The sequence below is a fragment of the Phyllobates terribilis genome, unplaced genomic scaffold (assembly GCF_046119375.1).
Source record: "Phyllobates terribilis strain yellow unplaced genomic scaffold, ASM4611937v1 Scaffold_147__1_contigs__length_4592116, whole genome shotgun sequence".
Taxonomy (NCBI): domain Eukaryota; kingdom Metazoa; phylum Chordata; class Amphibia; order Anura; family Dendrobatidae; genus Phyllobates; species Phyllobates terribilis.
In genome coordinates, this window is record NW_027362907.1 from 3,335,345 (window position 1) to 3,350,338 (window position 14,994).

A 14,994-nucleotide genomic window follows, 5' to 3' on the forward strand; every position below is an offset into this window, starting at 1 on the left:
AGATTTCCGGCTGCTCCAGAGTCAAGTTGGGCTAGTTCGGAATAACGATTCTCCCCGCAGATGACTGAGACTGACAGCAGCAGGGATGGAGAGGATTTATTTTTGTCTAGATCGACCCCTCTGAGCGAACCTAGACACAGGCGTTCTCCCGACCTCTCCGGGCAGGCACGGATCCGATGCTCCTTACTGCCACAGTAGAAGCAGCTCCCCTCGGCACGGCGTAAGTCCTGACGGGATTTGACCATCTTGGTCTGGTCGACCTGCATAGGCTCAGGAGAGTGTACCTGGGGAGAAACGGAAGGAGTGACGGGTTTCAGAAAAGTAGGAACTAGACGTGGAAACCCCTTTTCACGGGTGACCTCTTTGGCACGCTCCTGGAACCGTAGGTCAATCCGGGTGGCAAGAGTTATTAGGTCATCGAGAGTGGTAGGAATGTCCCGACCAGCAAGTTCATCTTTATTACGGCCGGACAGACCCTCCCAGAAGACGGATACCAGAGCCTCGTTATCCCAGGCCAGCTCCGAGGCAAGGGTACGGAACCGTATGGCATATTGACCCACGGTGAGGCTTCCCTGACGGAGGCGTAGCAGAGATGATGCGGATGAGGTCCTCCGTCCGGGTTCGTCGAAGGCTTTCCGGAAAGCCATGAGAAAGGCAGGCAAGTCGGACACCAGGGGGTCTCCTCTCTCCCATAGAGGATTTAGCCAGGCCAGAGCCTCCGCGGTGAGATGGGACATGATGAATGCAATTTTGGCTCGGTCGGAGTTAAACTGGTGGGACAATAGTTCAAAATGCAGGGTGCACTGATTTATGAAGCCCCGAGCCTGGACGGAGTCGCCTCCGAAGCGAGGAGGTGCAGAGAGCCGGGGTCCGGAAAAGGATACCATGGTACTGGCCGTGGTTGCAGGTGGTGTAGTCAGAGTGTCCAGGCGAGTATTAACATTCCGCAGGTGACCCAGGATGGACTCCTGTTGGGACCTTTGACGGGAGAGTTCATGACACAGGTCCGTGAGCGAGGGAGCTTGGGTGCCACCGGGTTCCAGGGCCCGAGCAAACTGTAACGGGTCCGGGAGGCGGAACCTCTGAGCTACGATACAAGGGGCCGGCCCTTGTAAGGGAGCGGGTGGCAGTCTCTGGATGAACGGACAGGGAGTTACGGCAAGTGATCAGGGCAGTCTCTGGGTAAAGGGTAGGTACGACCTGAGATGGCAGAGCCTCCGGGTAGGCTAGCAGGCAGATGGTAGATGTGTGCTCCCAGGTGAGCAAGCGAGAGTCTCTGGAATAGCAGGTGGTCACGGCACGTGACGGCGGAGCCTCCGGGCTGGCAGGCGGGCAGGTAACGGAGAAGCGCTCCTAGGTGAGCGGGCAAGAGTCTCTGAAATAGCTGGTGGTCACAGCACGTGACAACGGGACCTCCGGGCTGGCAAGCAGGCAGGTAACGGAGAAGCGCTCCCAGGTGAGCGGGCAAGAGTCTCTGAGATAGCTGGTGGTCACAGCACGTGACAACGGAGCCTCCGGGCTGGCAAGCAGGCAGGTAACGGAGAAGCGCTCCCAGGTGAGCGGGCAAGCTGGTCCATAGACAGACTGACCGGAGTAGTAAGGCAGACCGTCGGACCTCAGGCAAGCAGGCAGGTAGCTGATATGCGCTCCCAGGTGAGCGGGCAGGCTGGTCCTTTAGACAGACTGACAGGAGTAGTAAGGCAGACCGTCGGACCTCAGACTGGCAGACTGGTAACAAGTATACAGGCAGAAATCAGGCAGGTGACTGACAGGTAACAGGCAGGTAACAGGCAGGTAACTGGCAACGGGACCTGAGGGCTGAAGCACAGGTGAAACACAGGTGCAAACAACATTGCTCGGGCACCTCCATTTTGGAGGAGGTGCCTTATATATGATGAAGTCCTCCGGCCATTGGCCGGGGACTCCTTAGGACGGCGCGCGCGGCCCCTTTAAGAGGAGGGGAGCGCGCGCGCGCGCGCCCTAAGCACAGGGGCCGGGAAGGAGCGCGCGCTGAGAGCAGAGCAGGAGGAGGACGCCGGGAAGGAGCGCGCGCTGACAGCAGAGCGGAGGGAGGACGCCGGGCACGGAGCAGAGCGGTGAGGGGAGCAGCGTCCCTGCCTAGCAGAGGGCAGGGACGCCAGCGCTACACCACGTCTCTTTCACGGGGCTTTGATATTGTCTTTTTATTCCACTGCGACCTCCACTACTCTTCCAAGGGGCATTAAAACTGACTTGTTTAGCTAGTGTGATCTCCACGTCTCTTCCACGGGGCATTGATATTGTCTTTTTATTCCACTGTAACCTCCACCACTCTTCCAAGGGGCATTAAAACCATCTTGTTAAGCTACTGTAACCTACACATCTCTACCACGGGGCATTAAAACCATCTTGTTAAATCTCTCTGAACTCCACAGCTCTTCCAAGTGGCATTAAAACCAATATTGTTAAGCTACTGTGACCTCCACTTCTCTTTCACAGGGCATTCAAATTGTCTTTCTATTCCACTGCGACCTCCACCACTCTACCAAGGGGCATTAAAACCGTCTTGTTAAGCAACTATGAACTCCACGTCTCTTCCACGAGGCATTGATATTGTCTTTTTATACCACACCAACCTCCACCACTCTTCCAAGGGGCAATAAAACCATCTTGTTAAGCTAATGTGACCTACACGTATCTTCCAACGGGCATTAAAACCATCTCAATAAACCTCTCTGAACTCAACGTCTCTTATAAGGAGCATTAAAAGCGTCTTGTTAAGCTCCTTTGACCTCCACGTTTCTTTCACGGGGCATTGATATTGTCTTTTTATACCACACCAACCTCCACCACTCTTCCAAGGGGCAATAAAACCATCTTGGTAAGCTACTGTGAGCACGACGTCTCTTCGAAGGGGCATTGGTATTGTCTTTTTATTCCACTGCGACCTCTACCACGTTTCCAAGGTATATTAATACTGTCTTGGTAAGCTGCTTTGACCTCCACGTCTCTTCCTCGGGTCATTGATATTGTCATTTTATACCACAGCAACCACCACCACTCTTACAAGGAGCAATAAAACCATCTTGCTAAACTACTGTGACATCCACGTCTCTTCCCCGGGGCATTGATATTGTCTTTTTATTCCGCTGCGACCACCACTACTCTTCCAAGGGACATTAAAATCGTCTTTTTAAGCTACTGTGACCTCGACGTCTCTTCCAAGTAGCAATGATACTGTCCTTTCATTCCAATGCGACCTCCATCACTCTTCCATGGTGCATTAATATTGTCTTTTTATTCCACTGCGACCTACACCACTCATCCAAGGGGGATTAAAACAGTCTTGATAAGCTACTGTGACCTCCACGTCTCTTCCAAGTGGCATTGATATTGTCTTTTTATTCCAATGCGACCTCCACCACTCTTCAAAGGGGCATTAAAACCATATTGTTAAGCTACTGTGACCTCCACCTCTCTTCCACGGGTCATTGATATTGTCTTTTTATTCCACTGCGACATCCACCACTCTTCCATGGGGCATTGATATTGTCTTTTTATTCCACTGTAACCTCCACCACTCTTCCAATGGGCATTAAAACCATCTTGTTAAGCTAATGTGACCTACACGTATCTTCCAAGGGGCATTAAAACCATCTCAATAAACCTCTCTGAACTCAACGTCTCTTCCAAGGAGCATTAAAAGCGTCTTGTTAAGCTCCTTTGACCTCCACGTTTCTTCCACGGGGCATTGATATTGTCTTTTTATACCACACCAACCTCCACCCCTCTTCCAAGGGGCAATAAAACCATCTTGTTAAGCTACTGTGAGCACGACGTCTCTTCGAAGGGGCATTGGTATTGTCTTTTTATTCCACTGCGAGCTCTACCACGTTTCCAAGGTACATTAATACTGTCTTGGTAAGCTGCTTTGACCTCCACGTCTCTTCCTCGGGTCATTGATATTGTCATTTTATACCACAGCAACCACCACCACTCTTACAAGGAGCAATAAAACCATCTTGCTAAGCTACTGTGACATCCACGTCTCTTCCCCGGGGCATTGATATTGTCTTTTTATTCCACTGCGACCACCACTACTCTTCCAAGGGACATTAAAATCGTCTTTTTAAACTACTGTGACCTCGACGTCTCTTCCAAGTAGCAATGATACTGTCCTTTTATTCCAATGCGACCTCCATCACTCTTCCAAGGGGCATTAATATTGTCTTTTTATTCCACTGCGACCTACACCACTCATCCAAGGGGGATTAAAACAGTCTTGATAAGCTACTGTGACCTCCACGTCTCTTCCAAGTGGCATTGATATTGTCTTTTTATTCCAATGCGACCTCCACCACTCTTCAAAGGGGCATTAAAACCATATTGTTAAGCTACTGTGACCTCCACCTCTCTTCCACGGGTCATTGATATTGTCTTTTTATTCCACTGCGACATCCACCACTCTTCCATGGGGCATTGATATTGTCTTTTTATTCCACTGTAACTTCCACCACTCTTCTAAGGGGCATTAAAACCATCTTGTTAAACCACTCTGAGCTCCACAGCTCTGCCAAGGGGCATTAAAGTTATCTTGTTAAGCTACTGTGACTACCACGTCTCTTCCACGGGGCATTGATATTGTCTTTTTATTCCACTGCGACCTCCACCACTCTTCCAAGGGGCAATAAAACCATCTTCTTAAGCTACTGTGACCTCGACGTCTCTTCCCCATGGCATTGATATTGTCTTTTTATTCCACTGCCACCTCCACCACTCTTCCAAGGGGCATTAAGAGCTTCTTGTTAAGCTACTGTGACCTACATGTCTCTTCCAAGGGGCAATAAAACCATCTTGATAAACCACTCTGAACTCCACAGCTCTACCAAGGGGCATTAAAGCCATCTTGTTAAGCTACTGTGACTACCACGTCTCTTCCACGGGGCATTGATATTGTCTTTTTATTCCACTGCGACCTCCACCACTCTTCCATTGGCCATTGATATTGTCTTTTTATTCCACTGCGACCTCCACCACTCTTTCAAGGTACATTTAAACCGTCTTGTTAAGCTACTGTGACCTCCACGTCTCTTCCCCGGGGCATTGATATTGTCTTTTTATTCCACTGCAACCTCCACCACTCTTTCAAGGTACATTTAAACCGTCTTGTTAAGCTACTGTGACCTCCACGTCTCTTCCTCGGGGCATTGATATTGTCTTTTTATTTCACTGCGACCTCCACTACTCTTCCAAGGGGCAATAAAACCGTCTTGTTAAGCTACTGTGACCTCCACGTCTCTACCAAGGGGCATTGATACTGTCCTTTTATTACACTGCGATCTCCATCACTCTTCCAATGGGCATTAATTTTGTCTTTTTATTCCACTGCGACCTCCACCACTCATCCAAGGGGCATTACAACCATCTTCTTAAGCTACTGTGACTTCATCGTCTATTCCAAATGGCATTGATATTGTCTTTTTCTTCCACTGCGACCTCCAACATTCTTCCAAGGGCATTAAAACCATCTTGTTAAGCTACTGTGATGTCCACGTCTCTTCCAAGGGGCAATAAAACCATCTTGTTAAACCAATATGAACTCCACCACTCTTACAAGGGGCAATAAAACCATTTATTTAAGCTACTGTGACCTCCACGTCTCTTCGACGGGTCTTTAATATTGTCTTTTTATTCCACTATAACCTCCACACTCTTCCAAGGGGCATTAAAACCGTCTTGTTAAGCTACTAGGAGATCCAAGTCTCTTCCACGAGGCATTCATATTGTCTTTTTATTCCACTGCAAACTCCAGCACTCTTCCAAGGGGCATTAACAACATCTTGTTAAGCTACTGTGACCTACACGTCTCTTCCAAGGGGCATTAAGACCATCTTGATAAACCTCTCTGTACTCAGCGTCTCTTCCAAGGGGCATTAAAAGTGTCTTGTTAAGCTACTGTGACATCCACGTTTCTTCCACGGGGCATTGATATTGTCTTTTTATACCACAGCAACCTCCACCACTCTTCCAAGGGGCAATAAAACCATCTTCTTAAGCTACTTTGACCACCACGTCTCTTCCAAGGGGTATTGATATTGTCTTTTTATTCCACTGCGACCTTCACCACTCTTCTAATGTGCAATAAAACCGTCTTGTTAAGCTACTGTGAGATCCACGTCTCTTCCAAGGGGCATTGATATTGTCTTTATTCCACTGCGACCTCCATCACTCTTCCAAGGCGCATAAAAACCATCTAGTTAAGCAACCGTGACCTCCACGTTTCATCCAAGGGGCATTAAAACCATCTTGTAAAATCACTCTGAACTCCACAGCTCTTGCAAGGAGCATTAAAACCGTCTTATTAAGCTACTGTGACCTCCTCGTCTCTTCCACGGGGCATTGCTATTGTCTTTTTATTCCACAGCGACCTCCAAAACTCTTTCAAGGGGCATTAAAACTGTCTTGTTAAGCTACTGTGACATCCACGTATTTTCCACGGGGCATTGATATTGTCTTTTTATTCCACTGCGACCTCCAACACTCTTCCAAGGGGCATTAAAACTGTCTATTTAAGCTACTGTGACCGCCATGTCTCTTTCTCGGGGCTTTGGTATTGTCTGTTTATTCCACAGCGGCCTCCAGCACTCTTCTAAGGGGCATTAAAACCGTCTTGTTAAGCTACTGCGACCTCCATGTCTCCTCCACGGGGCATTGATACTGTCCTTTGTTTCCACTGCGATCTCCATCACTCTTCCAAGGGGCATTAAAACCGTCTTATTAATCTACTGTGACCTCCATGTCTCTTCCACGGGACATTGATATTGTCTTTTTGTTCCAATGCGACCTCCACCACTCTACCAAGGGGCATTGATATTGTCTTTTTTTATTCCACTGCGACTTCCACCACTCTTCCAAGGGGCATTAAAACCGTCTTGTTAAGCTACTGTGACCTCCATGTCTCTTCCACGGGGCATTAAAATTGTCTTTTTATTCCACTGTAACCTCCACCACTCTTCCAAGAGCCATTAAAACGGTCTTCTTATGCTACTGTGAACTTGACGTCTCTTCCAAGGGGCATTAAAACCATCTTGATAAACCACGCTGAACTCCACATCTCTTTCAAGGGGCATTAATACCATCTATTTAAGCTACTGTGACATCCACGTCTCTTTCACGGGGCTTTGATATTGTCTTTTTATTCCACTGCGACCTCCACCACTCTTCCAAGGGGCATTAAAACTGACTTGTTTAGCTACTGTGATCTCCATGTCTCTTCCACGGGGCATTGATATTGTCTTTTTATTCCACTGTACCCTCCACCACTCTTCCAAGAGGCATTAAAACCATCTTGTTAAGCTACTGTAACCTACACGTCTCTACCACGGGGCATTAAACACATCTTGTTAAACCTCTCTGAACTCCACAGCTCTTCCAAGGGGCATTAAAACCAATATTGTTAAGCTACTGTGAACTCCACTTCTCTTTCACAGGGCATTCAAATTGTCTTTCTATTCCACTGCGACCTCCACCACTCTACCAAAGGGCATTAAAACCATCTTGTTAAGCTACTATGAACTCCACGTCTCTTCCACGAGGCATTGATATTGTCTTTTTATTCCACTGTAACCTCCAGCACTCTTCCAATGGGCATTATAACCATCTTGTTAAGCTAATGTGACCTACACGTATCTTCCAAGGGGCATAAAGACCATCTCAATAAACCTCTCTGAACTCAACGTCTCTTCCAAGGAGCATTAAAAGCGTCTTGTTAAGCTCCTTTGACCTCCACGTTTCTTCCACGGGGCATTGATATTGTCTTTTTATACCACACCAACCTCCACCACTCTTCCAAGGGGCAACAAAACCATCTTGTTAAGCTACTGTGAGCACCACGTCTCTTCGAAGGGGCATTGGTATTGTCTTTTTATTCCACTGCGACCTCCACCACTCTTCCAAGGGGCATTAAAACTGACTTGTTTAGCTACTGTGATCTCCACGTCTCTTCCACGGGGCATTGATATTGTCTTTTTATTCCACTGTAACCTCCACCACTCTTCCAAGGGGCATTAAAACCATCTTGTTAAGCTACTGTAACCTACACGTCCCTACCTCGGGGCATTAAAACCATCTTGTTAAACCTCTCTGAACTCCACAGCTCTTCCAAGGGGCATTAAAACCAATATTGTTAAGCTACTGTGACCTCCACTTCTCTTTCACAGGGCATTCAAATTGTCTTTCTATTCCACTGCGACCTCCACCACTCTACCAAGGGGCATTAAAACTGTCTTGTTAAGCTACTATGAACTCCGAGTCTCTTCCACGAGGCATTGATATTGTCTTTTTATTCCACTGTAACCTCCACCACTCTTCCAATGGGCATTAAAACCATCTTGTTAAGCTAATGTGACCTACCCGTATCTTCCAAGGAGCATGAAAACCATCTCAATAAACCTCTCTGAACTCAACGTCTCTTCCAAGGAGCATTAAGAGCGTCTTTTTAAGCTCCTTTGACCTCCACGTTACTTCCAAGGGGCATTGATATTGTCTTTTTATACCACACCAACCTCCACCACTCTTCCAAGGGGCAATAAAACCATCTTGTTAAGCTACTGTGAGCACGACGTCTCTTCGAAGGGGCATTGGTATTGTCTTTTTATTCCACTGCGACCTCCACCACTCTTCCAAGGGGCATTAGAACCATCTTGTTAAGCTACTGTGACCTACACGTCTCTTCCACGGGGCATTGATATTATCTTTATTCCACTGCGACCTCCACCACATTTCCAAGAGGCATTTAAACCGTCTTGATAAGCTACTGTGACCTCCATGTCTCTTCCTGAGGGCATTGATATTGTCTTTTTATTTCCCTGTAACCTCCACCACTCATCCAAGAGACATTAAAACCGTCTTGTTCAGCTACTGTGACCTCCACCACTCTACCAAGGGGCATTAAAACCGTCTTGTTAAGCTACTATGAACTGCACGTCTCTTCCACGAGGCATTGATATTGTCTTTTTATTCCACTGTAACCTCCACCACTCTTCCAATGGGCATTAAAACCATCTTATTAAGCTAATGTGTGACCTACACGTATCTTCCAAGGGGCATTAAAACCATCTCAATAAACCTCTCTGAACTCAACGTCTCTTCCAAGGAGCATTAAAAGCGTCTTGTTAAGCTACTTTGACCTCCACGTTTCTTCCACGGGGCATTGATATTGTCTTTTTATACCACACCAACCTCCACCACTCTTCCAGGGGGCAATAAAACCATCTTGTTAAGCTACTGTGAGCACGACGTCTCTTCGAAGGGGCATTGGTATTGTCTTTTTATTCCACTGCGACCTCTACCACGTTTCCAAGGTACATTAATACTGTCTTGGTAAGCTGCTTTGACCTCCACGTCTCTTCCTCGGGTCATTGATATTGTCATTTTATACCACAGCAACCACCAGCACTCTTACAAGGAGCAATAAAACCATCTTGCTAAGCTACTGTGACATCCACGTCTCTTCCCCGAGGCATTGATATTGTCTTTTTATTCCACTGCGACCACCACTACTCTTCCAAGGGACATTAAAATCGTCTTTTTAAGCTACTGTGACCTCTACGTCTCTTCCAAGTAGCAATGATACTGTCCTTTTATTCCAATGCGACCTCCATCACTCTTCCAAGGGGCATTAATATTGTCTTTTTATTCCACTGCGACTTACACCACTCATCCAAGGGGGATTAAAACAGTCTTGATAAGCTACTGTGACCTCCACGTCTCTTCCAAGTGGCATTGATATTGTCTTTTTATTCCATTGAGACCCCCACCACTCTTCAAAGGGGCATTAAAACCATATTGTTAAGCTACTCTGACCTCCACCTCTCTTCCACGGGTCATTGATATTGTCTTTTTATTCCACTGCGACATCCACCACTCTTCCATGGGGCATTGATATTGTCTTTTTATTCCACTGTAACCTCCACCACTCTTCTAAGGGGCATTAAAACCATCTTGTTAAACCACTCTGAACTCCACAGCTCTACCAAGGGGCATTAAAGCCATCTTGTTAAGCCACTGTGACTACCACGTCTCTTCCACGGGGCATTGATATTGTCTTTTTATTCCACTGCGACCTCCACCACTCTTCCAAGGGGCCATAAAACCATCTTCTTAAGCTACTGTGACCTCGACGTCTCTTCCCCGTGGCATTGATATTGTCTTTTTATTCCACTGCCACCTCCACCACTCTTCCAAGGGGCTTTAACAGCTTCTTGTTAAGCTACTGTGACCTACATGTCTCTTCCAAGGGGCAATAAAACCATCTTGATAAACCACTCTGAACTCCACAGCTCTACCAAGGGGCATTAAAGCCATCTTGTTAAGCTACTGTGACTTCCACGTCTCTTCCACGGGCCATTGATATTGTCTTTTTATTCCACTGCGACCTCCACCACTCTTCCATTGGCCATTGATATTGTCTTTTTATTCCACTGCCACCTCCACCACTCTTCCAAGGGGCATTAAAACTGTCCTTTAAAGCTACTGTGACCTCCACGTTTCTTCCAAGGGACATTGATATTGTCTTTTTATTCCATTACGACCTCCACCACTCATCCAATGGGCATTAAGAAAGTTTTGTTAAGCTACTGTGACCTACACGTGTCTTCCAAGGGGAATTAAAGCCATCTTGTTAAACCACTCTGAACTCCACAGCTATTCCAAGGGGCATTAAAACCGTCTTTTTATTCTACTGCGACCTCCATCACTCTTCCAAGGGGCATTAAAACCATCTTGTTAAGCTACTGTGACCTCCATGTCTCTTCCTTGGGACATTGATATTGTCTTTTTATTCCAGCGTAACCTCCACCACTTTTCCAAGGGGCATTAAAACCATCTTGTTAAGCTACTGTGACCTCCACGTCTCTTCCAAGGGGCATTAAAACCATCTTGATAAACCACTCTGAACTCCACAGCTCTTCCAAGGGGCATTAAAACCATCTTGTTAAGCTCCTGGGACCTCCACGTCTCTTCCACGGGGCATTGATATTGTCTTTTTATTCCACTGCGACCTCCACAACTCTTCCAATGGGCATTGATATTGTCTTTTTATTCCACTGCGACCTCCACCACTCTTGCAAGGGACATTAAAACCGTCTTTTTAAGCTACTGTGACCTCCACGTCTCTTCCAAGGGGCATTAATATTGTCTTTTTATTCCACTGCGATGTCCACCACTCAATCAAGGGGCATTAAAACAGTCTTGCTAAGCTACTGTGAACTCCACATATCTTCCAAGGGGCATTAAAACAATCTTGTTAAACCACTCTGAACTCCACAGCTATTCCAAGGGGCATTAAAAACATCGATTTAAGCTACTGTGTCCTCCACGTCTCTTCCACGGGGCTTTTAAACCATCTTGTTAAGCTACTGTGACCTCCACGTCTCTTCCACGGGCCATTGATATTGTATTCTTACTCCACTGTCACCTCCACCACTCTTCCAAGAGACATTAAAACGGTCTTGTTAAGCTACTGTGACCTACATATCTCTTCAAAGGGGCATTAAAACCGTCTTGTTAAACCACTCTGAACTCCACAGCTCTTCCAAGGGGCATTAAATCTATCTTGTTAAGCTACTGTGACCTCCACGTCTCTTCCACGGGGAATTGATTTTGTCTTTTTATACCACAGCGACCTACACCTCTCTTCCAAGGGGCATAAAACCTTCTTATTAAACTACTGTGACCTCCACGTCTCTTCCCCGTGGCATTGATATTGTCTCTTTATTCCACTGTGACCTCCACCACTCTTCCAAGGGGCATTGATATTGTCTTTTTATTCCACTGCGACCTCTACCACTCTTCCAAGGGGTATTAAGAACGTCTTGTTAAGCTACTGTGACCTCCACGTCTCTTTCTCGGGGCATTGATATTGTCTTTTTATTCCACTGCGACCTCCAACACTCTTCCAAGGGGCATTAAAACCATCTTTTTAAGCTACTGTGAACTCCACATCTATTCCATGGGCATTGATATTGTCTTTTTATTCCACTGTAACCTTCACTACTCTTCCAAGGAGCATTAAAACCATCTTGATAAACCTCTCTGAACTCCACAGCTCTTCCAAGAAGCATTAAAACCATCTTGTTAAGCTACTGTGACCTTAACGTCTCTTCCACGGCGCATTGATATTGTCTTTTTATTCCACTGCGACCTCCACCACTCTTCCAATGGACATTGATATTGTCTTTTTATTCCTCTGCGACCTCCACCACTCTTCCAAGGGCATTAAAACTGTTTTAAAGCTACTCTGACCTCCACCTCTTTTCCACGGGGCATTGATATTGTCTTTTTATTCCACTGTAACCACCACCACTCTTCCAAGAGACATTAAAACCATCTTGTTAAGCTACTGTGACCTCCTCGTCTCTTCCAAGGGGCATTTATATTGTCTTTTTATTCCACTGCGACCTCCACCACTGATCCAAGGGGCATTAAAACCGTCTTGTTAAGCTACTGTGACCTCCACGTCTCTTCCACGGAGCATTGATATTGTCTTTTTATTCCACGGTAACCTCCACCCCTCTTCCAAGGTGCATTGATATTGTCTTTTTATTCCACTGTGACCTCCACCACTCTTCCAAGGGGTCATTGATATTGTCTTTTTATTCAACTGCGACCTCCACCACTCTTCCAAGGGGTCATTGATATTGTATTTTTATTCCTCTGTGACCTCCACCACTCTGCCTAGGGGCATTAAAACCGTCTTGTTAAGCTACTGTGACCTCCACGTCTCTTCCACGGGGCATTGATATTTTCTCTTTATTCCACTGTAACCCCCACCACTCTTCCAAAGGGAATTAAAACCGTCTTTTGTTAAGCTACTGTGACCTCCATGTCTCTTGCAAGGGGCATTAAAACCGTCTTATTAAACCACACTGAACTTCACCACTCATCCATGGGTCATTAAAACCATCTTCTTCAGCTACTATGACCTCCACGTCTCTACCACGGGGCATTGATATTGTCTTTTTATTCCACCTTTACCTGCACCCCTCTTCCAAGGGGCACTGATATTGTCTTTTTATACTACTGTAACCTCCACCACTCTTCCAAGGGGTCAATGATATTGTCTTTTTATTCAACTGTGACCTCCACCATTCTTCCAAGGGGCATTGATATTGTATTTTTATTCCACTGCGACCTCCCCCACTCTGCCTAGGGGCATTAAAACCATCTTGTTAAGCTACTGTGACCTCCACGTCTCTTCCATAGGGCATTGATATTGTCTTTTTATTCCACTATAACCCCCACCACTCGTCCAAGGGGAATTAAAACCGTCTTTTGTTAAGCTACTGTGACCTCCCCGTCTCTTCCATGGGGCATTAAAACCGTCTTATTGAACCACACTGAACTCCACCACTCTTCAAAGGGGTATTAAAACCATATTGTTAAGCTACTGTGACCTCAACGTCTCATCCACGGGTCATTGATATTGTCTTTTTATTCCATTGCGACCTCCACCACTCTTCCAAGGGGCCATAAAACCATCTTCTTAAGCTACTGTGACCTCGACGTCTATTCCCCGTGGCATTGATATTGTCTTTTTATTCCACTGCCACCTCCACCACTCTTCCAAGGGGCATTAAGAGCTTCTTCTTAAGCTACTGTGACCTACATGTCTCTTCCAAGGGTCAATAAAACCATCTTGATAAACCACTCTGAACTCCACAGCCCTACCAAGGGGCATTAAAGCCATCTTGTTAAGCTACTGTGACTTCCACGTCTCTTCCACGGGCCATTGATATTGTCTTTTTATTCCACTGCGACCTCCACCACTCTTCCATTGGCCATTGATATTGTCTTTTTATTCCACTGCCACCTCCACCACTCTTCCAAGGGGCATTAAAACTGTCTTTTAAAGCTACTGTGACCTCCACGTCTCTTCCAAGGGGCATTGATATTGTCTTTTTATTCCATTACGACCTCCACCACTCATCCAATGGGCATTAAGAAAGTTTTGTTAAGCTACTGTGACCTACACGTGTCTTCCAAGGGGAATTAAAGCCATCTTGTTAAACCACTCTGAACTCCATAGCTATTCCAAGGGGCATTAAAACCGTCTATTTAAGCTACTGTGACCTCCACGTCTCTTCCACGGGGCATTAATATTGTCTTTTTATTCTACTGCGACCTCCATCACTCTTCCAAGGGGCATTAAAACCATCTTGTTAAGCTACTGTGACCTCCATGTCTCTTCCTTGGGGCATTGATATTGTCTTTTTATTCCACCGTAACCTCCACCACTTTTCCAAGGGGCATTAAAACCGTCTTGTTAAGCTACTGTGACCTCCACGTCTCTTCCAAGGGGCATTAAAACCATCTTGATAAACCACTCTGAACTCCACAGCTCTTCCAAGGGGCATTAAAACCATCTTGTTAAGCTCCTGGGACCTCCACGTCTCTTCCACGGGGCATTGATATTATCTTTTTATTCCACTGCGACCTCCACAACTCTTCCATGGGCATTGATATTGTCTTTTTATTCCACTGCGACCTCCACCACTCTTGAGAGGGATATTAAAACCGTCTTTTTAAGCTACTGTGACCTCCACGTCTCTTCCAAGGGGCATTAATATTGTCTTTTTATTCCACTGCGATGTCCACCACTCACGCAAGGGGCATTAAAACCGTCTTGTTAAGCTACTGTGAACTCCACGTATCTTCCAAGGGGCATTAAAACAATCTTGTTAAACCACTCTGAACTCCACAGCTATTCCAAGGGGCATTAAAACCATCGATTTAAGCTACTGTGTCCTCCACGTCTCTTACACGGGGCTTTTATATTGTCTTTTATTTCCACAGCGACCTCCACCACTCTTCCAATGGGCATTAAAAACATCTTGTTAAGCTACTGTGACGTCCACGTCTCTTCCAAGGGGCATTGATATTGTCTTTTTATACCACAGCGACCTACACCTCTCTTCCAAGGGGCATAAAACCATCTTATTAAGCTACTGTGACCTC